General features: G+C 40.0%; 1 protein-coding gene across 3 annotated transcripts in view; it reads left to right on the forward strand.

Moving 5' to 3' along the window:
* The window catches only part of SPRED2 (sprouty related EVH1 domain containing 2), a 132,631-nt gene that overhangs the window by 93,367 nt on the left and 26,013 nt on the right, over positions 1 to 13,251 (forward strand). The window lies entirely within an intron of this gene.

The raw sequence follows: 13,251 nt of genomic DNA on the forward strand, positions 1-13,251 counted from the left end.
AAAAAGGGGGGGGGTTGAAAAGGGCTATGTTGAAATGAACCTTTCTGGCAGTACAAATAAGTTTAGACTTTCCTTTTAAAGCAGTTGTTTTCCAACTGGATTGCACATAACCCTGAGGTTCTGCAAAGAGACTGGTGGTGATGGTGGAACAGGCTGAGAGCACTGCTGCTGGGCCTGGTTGCCTGGGTTCGTGTCGGCTCACGTGGTCCACGGAGCCTGGGGTAGGGGTTCTGCAGCAGAAGTGACATAAGGGTTCTGTGACTGCAGGAATGTTGCTGTTTTAAAGCATCTGATACCATCCACTGTCAGAGAGCATGGACATGCAGGGTTAGCACTGGTCCACTGCCTTCAAAGTAGCTGCTTACAGTAGGTGCTGTTATAGCACATCACTAGTAGGTGATATGGGAAACTAGTAATACTCTGTTCACATAAAGTAAAGGACTAATCCATGATAAAAGTGATTAGCACTTCATACACTTGTCTTGTCTGCTGGTATAACTTAAACCTGATTTTTGAAGAGGTGACTTTATACTAGGGTGAAGTGACTTGCTCCAGCATAGTTCTATTCTTTGTATGTTCACTCTGCATTTGCCCTGTCTTGAAAGCAGATTACATCATTGTGAATGGTCCTGAGTCCGCATCCAGAGACTGGGTAGATGAATGACAGGTATGATTTAGAGTGGCAGTACCCTTTAATCATTGTATAGGGATAATCGTTCATGTATTTTAGGGTACAAAATACCTTAATTGAATCACACCTTGTAGGTTAGACAGAATAGATCATAAATATTTTATCTGAAATCTTCATAAATATTTAATGAGTAAACTTGTTTGATTCCTTGTAATTTTAACTGATTTTTTTTCTAGTTTACTTACATACCTACGGGAAATTTCAAATTTAGGAAAGGTACTTGTTAGATAAACTTTTAAGTGGGATTTAAGTTTGGGGTTTTTTGCTTTTTTTAATTATGTAAAAACTTTAATTTATTTGTAACCACCAGGCAGTGGGATGAAGCTGCATTTTTGTTTGTAAAGCATAGGAATATAGGATTGGTAATGCTCAGCTCCAGCATGTTCCTTTTATAGTGTCATTTCATCTTAAGGCATTAAAACAGTAACTACAGTTCCTTTTGCACCAAATTGCACTAAGCTTTTGTTCTTGTAACTTTTACCACATGGTTCTGTAGATCTTCTTTTTAAGGTGTGAGTCGACTCTATAGCCAGGATGAGCATGAGCCAGCTCAAGCTGTTGGCATGAACACTGGAGATGTTTTCTGAGGTGATATTTCAGTTATGAGGCCAGATCAGTGGTGACGTGGTAATGCATGAGCTTGTGTGCGCCTAATTTACATGTTGTATTTGCATGACTATGTGGAAATTGGATATGTATGCACAGTCTTCTGATTCTGTCTTTTGAGTCATTGAGGCTTCACATGTACTTTATTATGAGAACTAAAAAGTATTTGCTCTGGGAAAATTCACATAAAAATTAAATTAATGATATACCTTCCTCACTATAGTACCAAGCAAGGGAAATGACCCGTTCCTTCACATAATTGCCTACTTGAAGCTTGTGTCATTTTGGATGTGCTCATGAAGAATGGCAGGTAGCATCTGTTTTTATTGCTGACTTGATAAGAAAATCAGTAGATGGTATGTGTAGCTTATGTACTCTTGACTTCTGGTATCTGGTAATTTATGCATAATTAGAGTGCTAATAGGTTATGTCAAGCTACTTTTACTGTACTAAAGATAAGCAGATTCTCTTGTGTGTAACTCCTTTCTTTAAAAACAGTTTTAAGGTGTGTTTCCTAGCTCTCTGCTATCCCACACCTACTGTAGAAAGGACTGCATGTATAATATTGATGTGTCCCAGAGGAAATAGACTAGGGATCTCTTGCAATTATGTAAGCTTCCTTATAGTTCCTTGCCATAAATTGTAAGCCTTGTGGTACCGTGTGCCAATTAGTCATCATTTTATATTTTGTTTTTCTTTTTATATTATTTAGCTGGCAGCAAGGAGGGGAATTTGGGAGCACTTTTTCTGAGGAGTACTTTTCTCAGCCCCTTGAGCCTTGCAGGTCAAGTTAAATGATGATGGCAACTTAATTTAACAGGCTGAGTGTTTTGATTTTGGACACATTCAAGTATTCTTCAAAGTACCAACTTGCTACTACTGTTCTGACACACAAGATTTCTGAACTGATAAAGTAACTGAAATAAAAATGTCTTCCCTTTCAGTTACAAATTGGCTTGGGCTGTGTGAACGCCATGCTCAAAGTGAATTGAAAAGTCATTTTCAAGCCATAATCTCCTAGTATACGTGAAAATAATCTTGATCTGAATGGATTGCAGCAGAGTTTCAGATTTTCAGAGAACAGCTATTTGGAACTTTCTCTACTTTGAAAAAGCAGTTTCTATGCGTCAGCATATTTAAGTCTTGTGAAGGAAAGTTTGTGCAAGCACTTGCCCTTTTCATTCATCTGTGGATGAACATCTCAGATGTTAACAGCTCCTTGCACTAAAATAGAACAAAATACCTGCAAACTGGAAACACCCTTTCTGGAGGCGGGGTAAAAACAGAAAATAGGCTTTATTCATGCTCCCTCCTCAAGTTTAAATGGAGTCCTGAGCTTAAAGGATGCTTGCTTTAGATTGGGACTTTGTCCTTTTAAAAACTTCAGTAGTTAAAACTTCATGGACAGATGGACAACTGTCATACTCCATGTTTCCCCTTACATGAGACCATTGAATTCAGGCACAGAAGGGAGCATGGTTAGGCAGCAGAGTAATTGCAGGAGTCAACTAGCTGTCTCCAGCCACTTAGCACAAAGCAGATCTGGCAGTCTGGAAAATCTGGCCCTGTATCTCTGTCGTCTTTAAGTTGGTCTATTCTATCGGCTCTCTTAAAATTACTCGGGAGACTTGTGCTTTATCTAAGCTGAAGGGGTGTATTTAAGGATGTGGTATTGGAAGTGCATATATCTTTGCCTTTGTTGGTTTGTTTAAATAGTTACTTGTCTGATTAAGTACAGGGTTTTTATAGTGGTGAAGGGAAGGTTGTGTGAAAGCTTCCTATTTTTATAGTAGTTGAGTGAGAGAGAAATGGATATTGTTTTTCAGTTTGGAGACTTGCATTATATCTGACATGGCAGTGAACTTGTTTAGTTTTATCCTTTTTCGTTTGTCTGGGCTAGGATAAAAGTTGTATTATTTTAAAATGTGTCTGTTAACATTTTGACATTGTGCAGTTATAGATAAGAAAAAGGGTTTTTTTAAATTTGAATGTGTAAACTGGTGGAGCTGAAGGACAAGACCTATTTGGTTTTGTATGAACTGACCAACATGTTAAATACAAACTGTGTTGGATGGACTAGTTCATAAAAAAATAAAATTGGCCAACATTTTTAAAATACACCTTTTTATCCCATTTGAGATGGTCCATTTTGTATATTGCTCCTACAATCTCACACTGCTTGCAGCAAGCAGTCATATATCCTGTAGTTTTGCTTTGTTACTTCTTTTTTTTGCTTATGTGGGCTATGGGGGCAGGAAAACCCTATTTCTAAAATAATTTGTAGATATTCACAGACAATGCATGGTTCAACAATTGGTCAGCTTTTAAAGAACAGGCAAAATAACAAAAAAACTAAGTCCTACTGAAGTAATCCTTGACTGTTATGTGCATGCATTTCAAAGTGAGCTTATTTCAGGGAGTGTGAATGATGGTGTATGGCAGGAAAGAACGGAATAAGTAACCTGCTGCAGCAGTCCCAGGGACTGTAATAGTTACACCTCATAGATATTATGGTTGATTTTACCCAGCATTTTAGTTGGGATTCTTAATCTCTCCTTCAAAATGGTATCTGTATTTGAAGTGCAAACAACTTTTTCTTCAGGATTTTTCAATGTGAAATGCTGAAAAAGTCTCCTCCCACTGTACAAAAGGAAGTAGCTTTTAGGGAACAGATATCTTTATAAACTGCAACCTGTCCTACCACAACAAGGAAAACATGTCACTGGTTTCCTCTGCTGTGGAGCATGAATTTTAGAATGAACAGAGCTAGTTGGTGGGGGGAAGCAGTGCTCTTCCTCGCTCTGTATTCAGTTCTGCCTTCTGCTCTTGAAGGTGACACACTGAGCAGGCCTAGCTCAGCATGTAAACATGGTTTGAAAGAGAGGCAGCCTTGGCAGCCTGACAAGGAGATGATTGACAACTTCCTGTTACCACAGTAAAAAGGATTAGGGAATTGCCTTTCAATGTCTAACACAACAATGTTAGTGAGGCCTGAGGAGAATGCTGGAGGGAAGTGGAATCTGGAATTAGTGGATGAAGCTGTGCTTGGCCACGGTGTCCTGGCCTCTATAATTTAAAGGGGGAAAATATTTGCCTCCCGGTGCTGACTTGGACCATCTGTCTTAGTGGTGACAGGAAGAGGGTTGAATCAGAACCACAGGGCAAATGACAATCTAACCACTACTTTTCAGGAGTGAGGCTATAATTTCCACATGCTATTTAAACATAGACAAATCTGGTTTGAATCCCGTTGTCTCTTGTAACTACTAGAAAACATGGAGAAATTTTAGTTTGCTTAGAATGGACATGTGAGCTTTGTTAAACGAACCATAATTTTGTTTTACCCTTTCAAATGTTTTTCAGAAGGTTCTTAAAAGGGGGGAGAGAGAGACTGCAGCATTTCAGTAAAATGAAACAGTGAATGTAAAACAAATCAAAACTCGGGGAAGAAGTGATCTCTTTTATTAGACCAACTTGGTATTTGCAAACTTATTTTATTTTATTTACATCATTGTTTGCATATTTGTTTGCAAATATCAAGTTGGTCGAATAAAAGAGATCACAAGTTTTGATTCCTTTTGCCTCTTGACCAATATGGCTACAACCTGGATACCTGACACAATGAATGTAGGGCTTTTTGCTTTGTTCTTTTCATGGGCCTTCAACAAAAGTCTTTTAAAATACCCGCTTTTTAATGCAAGTGACCAAGACAGTGGAAGACAGTTATTGCAATATTTCTTGATGATCAGTTTCTTTCCATAGACACATTGCTCATAGCAAAATAAAAACATTCCATTGGTTATTTAAGTGTAGGGGGTTGAAAATTTAACTCTGCATAGCATGGAAATACATTATAAGTGACTGCTTCTAATAGTCCTCTTCCCTTCACCCACCTGTTTTGTGTGGTTAGGCAAGGACCTGATTTCCTTGCATCTTGTAAATGTTTTATGAAAATTAAATCGGAAGCGATTATAGTAAGCAGTTGCTTCATCCTCCCCTGCTTATATCTGCAAAAAGAGAAGCTGGTAATAAATAAATGGTTCTGCATTTTTCAACAAAGCTTGACATATTTGCAAGGCATGCACCGGGAGCATTTTAAAAGTTTGCATCAGCTGTTAAGTTCTATTTTGGTGATGGATTCCAACTAAAATAATGTGGATGGTCATAACTGTGAATAAATGACCCCTAACTGACTTCTTTAAATATCAACTCAGTCTGCTATGGGAAAACTACATGTTAGCATTTTTGCCTCTTTTTGTAATTAAGCATGCTATAAGGAACGTGCTTCTGAATGCAGAGGGTGTTGGCTATGTATGCGTTTGAAAAATACAGACTCAAATGTAAAAGTAGATGCAGTTTCTTTTACTTCGGCTAAATTAGTTGTGTTTTAAATTTTAATACTTTTTCTTGGAACACTTTATGCTAAATGCAAGTTGCTACCCAGTGATCAGTTCTATGGAATTATCTAACCTTGCCATAATTATTCGGAGGCAGCACAAAGTTGTTCGCTCATTCTCTGTGTGAGCACTTTTTTTCTGTGTGTACCTTCCTTAATCTGTTCTTCTGACTTGGTAGTGTTGACACAGATTTCTGAAAGGTAAGCCTTTAATCACCATTAAGAGTGCTTGCTCACCTGAATAGGGGATTGTCTGCACTTAAGAGTTGGCTGGCATAGCTGTATTGTAGAAGCAAACACTCCTAGTAGGGACACAGCTTGTGCCAGCAGGCATAATGAATACCAGTTTGTCATACAGAATGAGCTGCACTAGTAAAAGGACTTTTTTTTCTGATTATAACTGCATCTATATTCATTTTTTGCTGGTGTAGCCATCTTGGTTAGGGGTATGACATTTTTTCAGGTTTTTTTTCATACTCCTAGCCCAACATACTTACGCCAACACAGCTTTTTAATTAAACCCAGCCTAGGCTTTGCCAACAATCAACTGTGAAAGAAACAGCTTTGCTGTTCTTGTGATCATTCACACTGGGTTGTTGATTCTACAGATAGTGCTGTAAGCTGTCACCAGAATGCACTTTCAAGGCCTGAAAAGTGTTTGTTCCTATACTAACATACCACTGATGAAGTCTTTAACCCTGATGAAGACATTATGAGGCTCATTACTGTTTCCCTCCTTTCTTCAAGACCGGCTGTTCTTCTTTGCACAAGGGGTTAAGTTAGGCAACCACCAAAAGTTTTGGTTTGGTTTGGTTTTAAGAGGTTGGTGCAGTTTTAGGTATATGTAAAGACCATGCCCCCAAAGAAACTATCCAGTTTGTTAGAAAAGGCAAACCTTGCTGAGATTTTTATCCAGTGCATTTTACTTAGTTTGCTATTCTAATTAAAAGGAACACTGTGAACCTGAACTTCATGGATGCGATTTTCACTTAAGTCCCTTGGCTGCCACTCTGATAAGAGTGAGAGAGCCTTAATCAAGCTATGGTCCACATAAAGGGACTTGTCTTTAGTGCATCCATAATTGATTGATTTAATAATACCAGATGCAGACTTGGAAGCAGTTTTAATAAATACATGATCTTGTACCTAGAATCCTTCTGTTACTTAAGTTTACTTAACACACCACTACCACTGCAGTCTTTCTGGCATTATATATTAGATCCACAAATGTAAACAATGATAACAATAAAACTAACTTGCATTAGACTCTTTATTTTGGTATTTGTCTAAATTGTGAGTAAAAAACCTGCCCAAAACATTTAAGAAATTATAATCCCAATCTTATTTTAGAAATTCCTAACCCAGGGCTCCTGGAACTATGTACAGTCAAGTCTTGTTTGAACTATGCTGAAAGATCATCTTAAATTTGCTTCAGGTGTCTGTACATTGCTAAGGCTGCATTGTGTTGCTCAACATTGAGAGTCAAACTGTGATTTTAAAATGCAAAAGTTTCTTTCTTATACAGCCTTGCTATCAAAGTTATAGAATAATTACCCAGAAAAACTCCTTTCCTTTGCCTTTTTATTATTGACACTTTAAACTAGTTTGTGTTCAAGAAATAAATATGCTTAAGATTTTAAATAAGTTTTTGTAATCTCTTCTTCCTCCTCAAGACCAAATTTTCAAAAGATGTTCAACCTTTTTTTTTACATGGTTAAAAGTTAATTTTAGAAGTGACTTGAAAATACAAGAGTGCAAAAGATGTAGATATTTTTCTTTTCATCTTGGCAAAAAGGAAATGAAGGTTTTATGATACAAAAGGAAGAGAATTTTTTGTGCACATTTGTTTGTTTGGGAGTTTTTTTTCTTCTCAGTGCTACCAAATGAAGGTGAATAAGATTTTTATCATTTCTGGAATATAGCAATCCTATTTGGGGCCTTGGTTTACAAGATTTCAATGAAGAAATTCTGGGAGCGTGACGTGTCATCCAATGATGAAAAGATGATGGCACCCTTGTTGTGCCACTGATGTGCATACATTTCCCATCAATTAAAACATTAAGCCAGAAAGATTGTTTCCAGGATTTCTTACACATGCTGAGACCAGCTTCATACCCAGGAAGTATTTTTTCCATGCTGTTGGCATGTCGATTTTCCTATTTCAGAAGATCCACTTGAATAAGTAGGGTCATGTGAGGGGAAAAAACAGTTTTTACTACTGCCTTCAAGGAAGTGCACCTGGCTTCAGCAGGTTTATTCTTTGTCAGTGGTCTTCACAGATGTCCAGGCAGTTAAAAGTAGCTGTCAGTCAAGAGAAAACCTAGGGGGTGTCCCTTGAATTGTTAGGTCAGTAACCCCTCCTAGCCAGGCTTACTGTTTAAGCAGCCTTTTTTTGGAGAGCAAAGCACAATGAATTACAAATCACAAACCATTGCTCCTGTTTGAGAGAGACACCCATGTGACCCTGCAGCTCCCCCACTGTCCTTAACATTGCTCCTAACACAGGACAGGAGTTAGCACTGTAAGGACACAGGGAGTACATCTACATGTGCAGTTACTGCAGTGCAGTGAATTTCAGTGTGATTTAAGCCAGAGGAAGCTGGTCCCAGGCACAGCATCTACACATGGACTGAGAACAACAGCACTATGAGCAAGAGTGGAGCAGGCCGCTGGCTGGCTGGGCTGACCGGGCACAATTTACGCCCAGTCAGTATCCACGCATGCGTTTCAGCACAGTAAATTACTCCACCACAACATAGTAGTGTTTCTGATAGCGCTATCTTACAGCAGAGTTAGTTAACTTACTGCACCCTAATACCATCACACATGCAAACAGTGATACTTCACTGCAGTGTTAGTCAACTCTGCAGTAAAGCACGTGTGTAGATGTACCCAGGATGTAGCATTTTGCTCTTCAGGCCCTTTTTCTGTTTATTATGGTGGGCCATTGGGATTGACTTGCTGCATGTGGTCCATGGGTATATGTTGTGTGTCCCTCCCTTCTTCCTTCAACATATGCACAGGATTGTGCCTCGGAGCCTAGCCCCTCTACAAAATGCAGCTGCTAGAAGAAGGAAAAGGCCTTGGAGTATTTTCCCTCAGCACTCTGGGTACTGGAAGGGGTACCTCAAGTGGGGGTGAGGAATAACTTGGTTGTGAAAACAAGTTTATTGGCTAGTTTTGCTACTTCTTGCTGACTTTAACTGACAGAGAAATGTGGCTGAGTGCCTCAGTGTATCTCTGTGCTGTTTGAAACAGTGTTACTGTACTGTTCATGCTAAGCATTTGTTGCCTAACAGCCTGGTCTGTAGGATCATTTGAAACTAGATACAATGACATGGCACGGTGCAGTGCTGTGCAGATGCACAAACACAGGCAATGCGTTGGGGGAGGCATATGTCCCCCAGATTTCTGCACCAATGGCAGGGCACCTAGAAGCAGCAGTAGCAGCAGCGTTGAGTTGGGCCCACCATGTCAACCCTTATGCATCATCTATGGAGACAAAGCTAACTACGAACATGGTAGCAGTGGAATTAAAAACAGTATAGCCACGTTGGCAGGCACTGTGCCCAGGCTAATAATAAATCGTGCAACTCAGTATAGCAATATAGCTCAAACTCAGCACTCCCTTTAACACAGCTGCAAGTTCTCCGATTCTGGAGCTAGCCTGAACAAAGTTTGGATATCTCCACACAGTGCTGCCTTGGGTTGTACAGAAATACCCTAAAAGTGTGTATGCTGCTGCCTACAGAAGGAGATAGATAGAACAAATCTCTATTCACCAGTCTCATGCACATGTATGCATTTTCTAGTGCACTTCCCTCCAATATGTTCCTCTAGCTTGTCAGTCTTTATATGCAAATTTCTGAAAGCTAAGCCTTTAATCAGTACTAAAGAGTGCTTACTTGCCTGAATAGGGGCTTGTTGACACTTGTATTAAAAGGGTTGGTCAGTATGTCTTGATCAGCGCTGGTGGAAATACAGCTTATCCTAGCAAAAGTACTGCTGATGAGCATCACAGCTGTTCTGGCATCAAGAATGATACTCATGCCCTTCTCTCCCCACCTCTTTCTAGTATCTTCCTTACTGGGTTTTGATGCATACAAAGGATTACACTTAAGTTTAGGGTATGATGTATTTTGGCACTATGATCAGCAAGTTGGCTTCCCTTTTAGCATACCGACACTCCAAAGTGGAAAGAGGAGAGCAGCTTAAATAGTAACCTGCAGGATGTTTGACTGTTCCAGATGTCTTCCTTCAGAGAGAAGAACTCTCCCACCAGATAAAGGCTTCCATTCCTGTGCTCGGTACATGTGCTCCCAGTCAAATATTGGTGATTCAGGGGATGGGATTGCACAGCACAGGGAAATGAGCTAAGCAGTGTGAAGCAAGAGAGAACTGGTCAGCTAAAGACATTTTGTGCTTTAAAAGGAAAGGAAGAGAAAACAAGAAAAAAGCAGGATGACACAATGAAGATGTCATTTTCTATTTAGGCTATTGTCTTTGTACCTACTGGTTAACATTAACAGCTAATGATGATTTTTTTTAAAACATAATTGTTAAATACTGGGAGAACGGGGGTGGAATTGAATGTATGGCTCAGCACAGAGTTCTCTTGACAGCTAACTTCCTAATATTTTACTCAGTCTAATTTTTAAAGTGATAGACCTCCCTTGGGCAACTATCTTCTGACAAACTGCAGTGTTACATTGGTTCGTATTTTCAAGATGAATCATTGCAGTGTATTCATAGGCATCCTATACATTGCATAACACAAAGCAAAAGCCAGCAGAGGCAATGTTAGCAGGCTAGTTTATTAGCTGTAGGGGAGCAGTCTCTTTTTACATCTGTTTTGATGATGGACACTTATCTCAGGATATTACTCAGACACCTGATTAGCCATTCTTGAGCAACATATGCATTTCAGTGGGAAGCAGACTGTAGTAAATGATTAACGTAATACTCCTCACTAATGACTCTGCTTTTAAAATTTAATGAGTCATTTTTAGCAGAAACTTTTTGAATTCTGAGAATACATAAGTTAACATTCACCTAAAAAAAATAAAGCCTATTGTAATATAGTAGAGATTATTTTGCACCAAGAAACTGGATAACTTTGTATTTTTTTTCCACCACAACCATACATGGTGTATCATATGCATGCTGTCTTGCTGTCTCTCAGAACACGTGCATTCCAGATTCATTCCCACCCCCAGGTTAGCCTACAGTTAACCTGCAACAATCTGCGGGAAGACTGCTAGTGCATTAGCAACAGAAATTGCAGCTCAGATATACTCTATTGCGGTGTAAATACTGTTTAAAAATTGCAGGCCTTGGTCATGTGGGATAAAGAAATAATTATTTCGCTGCACTTTAGCCATTGGTAAGATCTTGTTACACTTTGTTTATGGCATCAGGTTGACTAACCCAAATTGCTAGTACTTCATTTGTAAGTATAGTACTTTCTCTTTGAGAGAATTGTTTACACTTTTGTTGGGAAACTAGTTCAAATTCAACCCTAAATTGTGATTCCATGAAAGCAGAGCATGTTTTAAGGGATTAAATTTCACATCTTTGCTACAGTTTCTGCCATTTACTCTCCGAGATGCTGGACAGATAGCAAGGTGGCACTTCAGCCATCAGCTCACATTTGAGATGCACACATCCTTCCTGGGTCATGAGGCCTCTGGAGGATGTTGGGTGAAATTTGTCACTGTAAAGCTACACTGCCTGTCTGGAGCGTATGCATATGGCATACTTAAGCCATCTTGTATTGTCTATAGATCTAGATCTCCTTGACTTTTAGTACAGTACAGGAATGGCTGGGAGACGGGGGCTGATTGATAGTTGACCGAGTATCTAATAAAGATCTGCAACCAGCCTTCAGTGTTGTTTCTGAGCCACAGTAGAAAGAATGGGGAGCTATTGTCCAGTACCTCTTTCCCTACCTTGTTGGTCAGTCTCAGAAGGTTATGTTGCTATTTGCCTTCTTTAGTGGGGGAGTATTCTGAATGTGAACAAGACAGTGAAGACCGTCAGAGAAAAGACAGAGACAATAGTGTCTTTGGTATGCAGTTTTGTCTCTGTTGCAGTGCACCCAAAGGAGAAACTGTTTGCTTTACTGTAAGTGGGGGAGATCAAGGCATGGGAGGGAGCTTGCTGAATAAGAATCATAGGATCATAGCAAAGTAGAGCTGGAAGGGACCTCACAGGGTCGTCTAGTCCAGCCTCCTGCTCAAGGCAGAATCACTGCTAGTTAAAAGTATCCCAACTGAGAGTCTGTCTAACTTACTCTTCCAGGGGTGGAGATTCCACAGATTCTCTTGAGTAAGCTGTTCCAGTGTTTGACCATCCTGATGGTTAGAAAGTTCCTCCTAATCTCCAACCTATTTTTTTTTCTGGTGCAGCTAGTGTCCATTGTTCCCAGTCTTATCCCCTACCAACATAGAACAGTTTATTTTCTCTCTATAGTCCCCCTTCAGGTATCTGAAGACTTCTTTTCCCTGGACTAAATCAGTGGCACTGAACCTTCTGGCTCTGTGGGCTGGATGAGTGGTGCAAGGTTGGTCCTTGGGCTGGATCCTGGCAGAGGGTGATGACACATGTGGTTGTCTATTGGTGCAATGAAACAGGCGGACTTGACTCGGTGTCCCTGGATCCAGCTATGCGCTAACGTGATCTGGCACAGGGCTCCTCATGGGTCCAAAAATTTGGCAGTGGGGGAACAGAAGTTAACACTACCACTGTTCCCACATCACTGCATTTCCAGATCATTAGAGCGCCCCACAGGCTAGATCTGATCTGCTGGCCTGTGGTTGAGCACCCTGAACTAAATAACGTTATTTCTTTCATCCTGTCCTTGTTAGCCTCCTCTGGACTCTTTCCAATATGTCTACATCCTCCTTAAAGTGTGGGGCCCAAAACTGGGCACAGCACTCAAGGCAAGGCCTACTAATGCTGAATAGAGTGGAAGAATTACATCCCTTGTTTGCAAGTGACGCTCCTATTAATACAGCCCAGGGTACTTTGTGCTTTTTTCCAACAAGATCACACAGTGGCTCATATTCAGCTTATGGTCCACTGTAACCCTCAGATCCTTCTCTGCAGTACTGCAACCTAGCCAGTCTGTATTTGTGCATGTAATTATTATATCCCAAGTGCAGGACTTTGCACTTGTCCTTGCTGAATTTAGTCTGGTCGATTGCAGACCACTTTTCTAGTCTCACAACATCATGGTGTTATCTACAAATTTGCTAACTGTGCTTTCAATCCCATCATCCAAAAAATTAATGAAGATATAAATATTGGACCAAAGCAGAACCCTGGTGAACTCCACTAGATGCCTCCTTCCAACTAGAAGTTGAGTCATTGATGACTATTTGTTGAGCATGATGATCCAGCTGTTTTATGTAGCCATATTACTGTCCGTTCGTCTAGTCTGTATTTCTTTAGCTTGTTAATGAGAATCTCTTGGGGGAGAGTGTCCAAAGCCTTGCTAAAGTCAAGGTACACCACATCAACTCTTCCCGCTTCTCCCCCCCCCCCCCCCCCCCCCCCC

This window comes from Gavialis gangeticus, unplaced genomic scaffold, assembly GCF_001723915.1.
Source record: "Gavialis gangeticus isolate Ggan-Ray unplaced genomic scaffold, GavGan_comp1, whole genome shotgun sequence".
NCBI lineage: Eukaryota > Metazoa > Chordata > Crocodylia > Gavialidae > Gavialis > Gavialis gangeticus.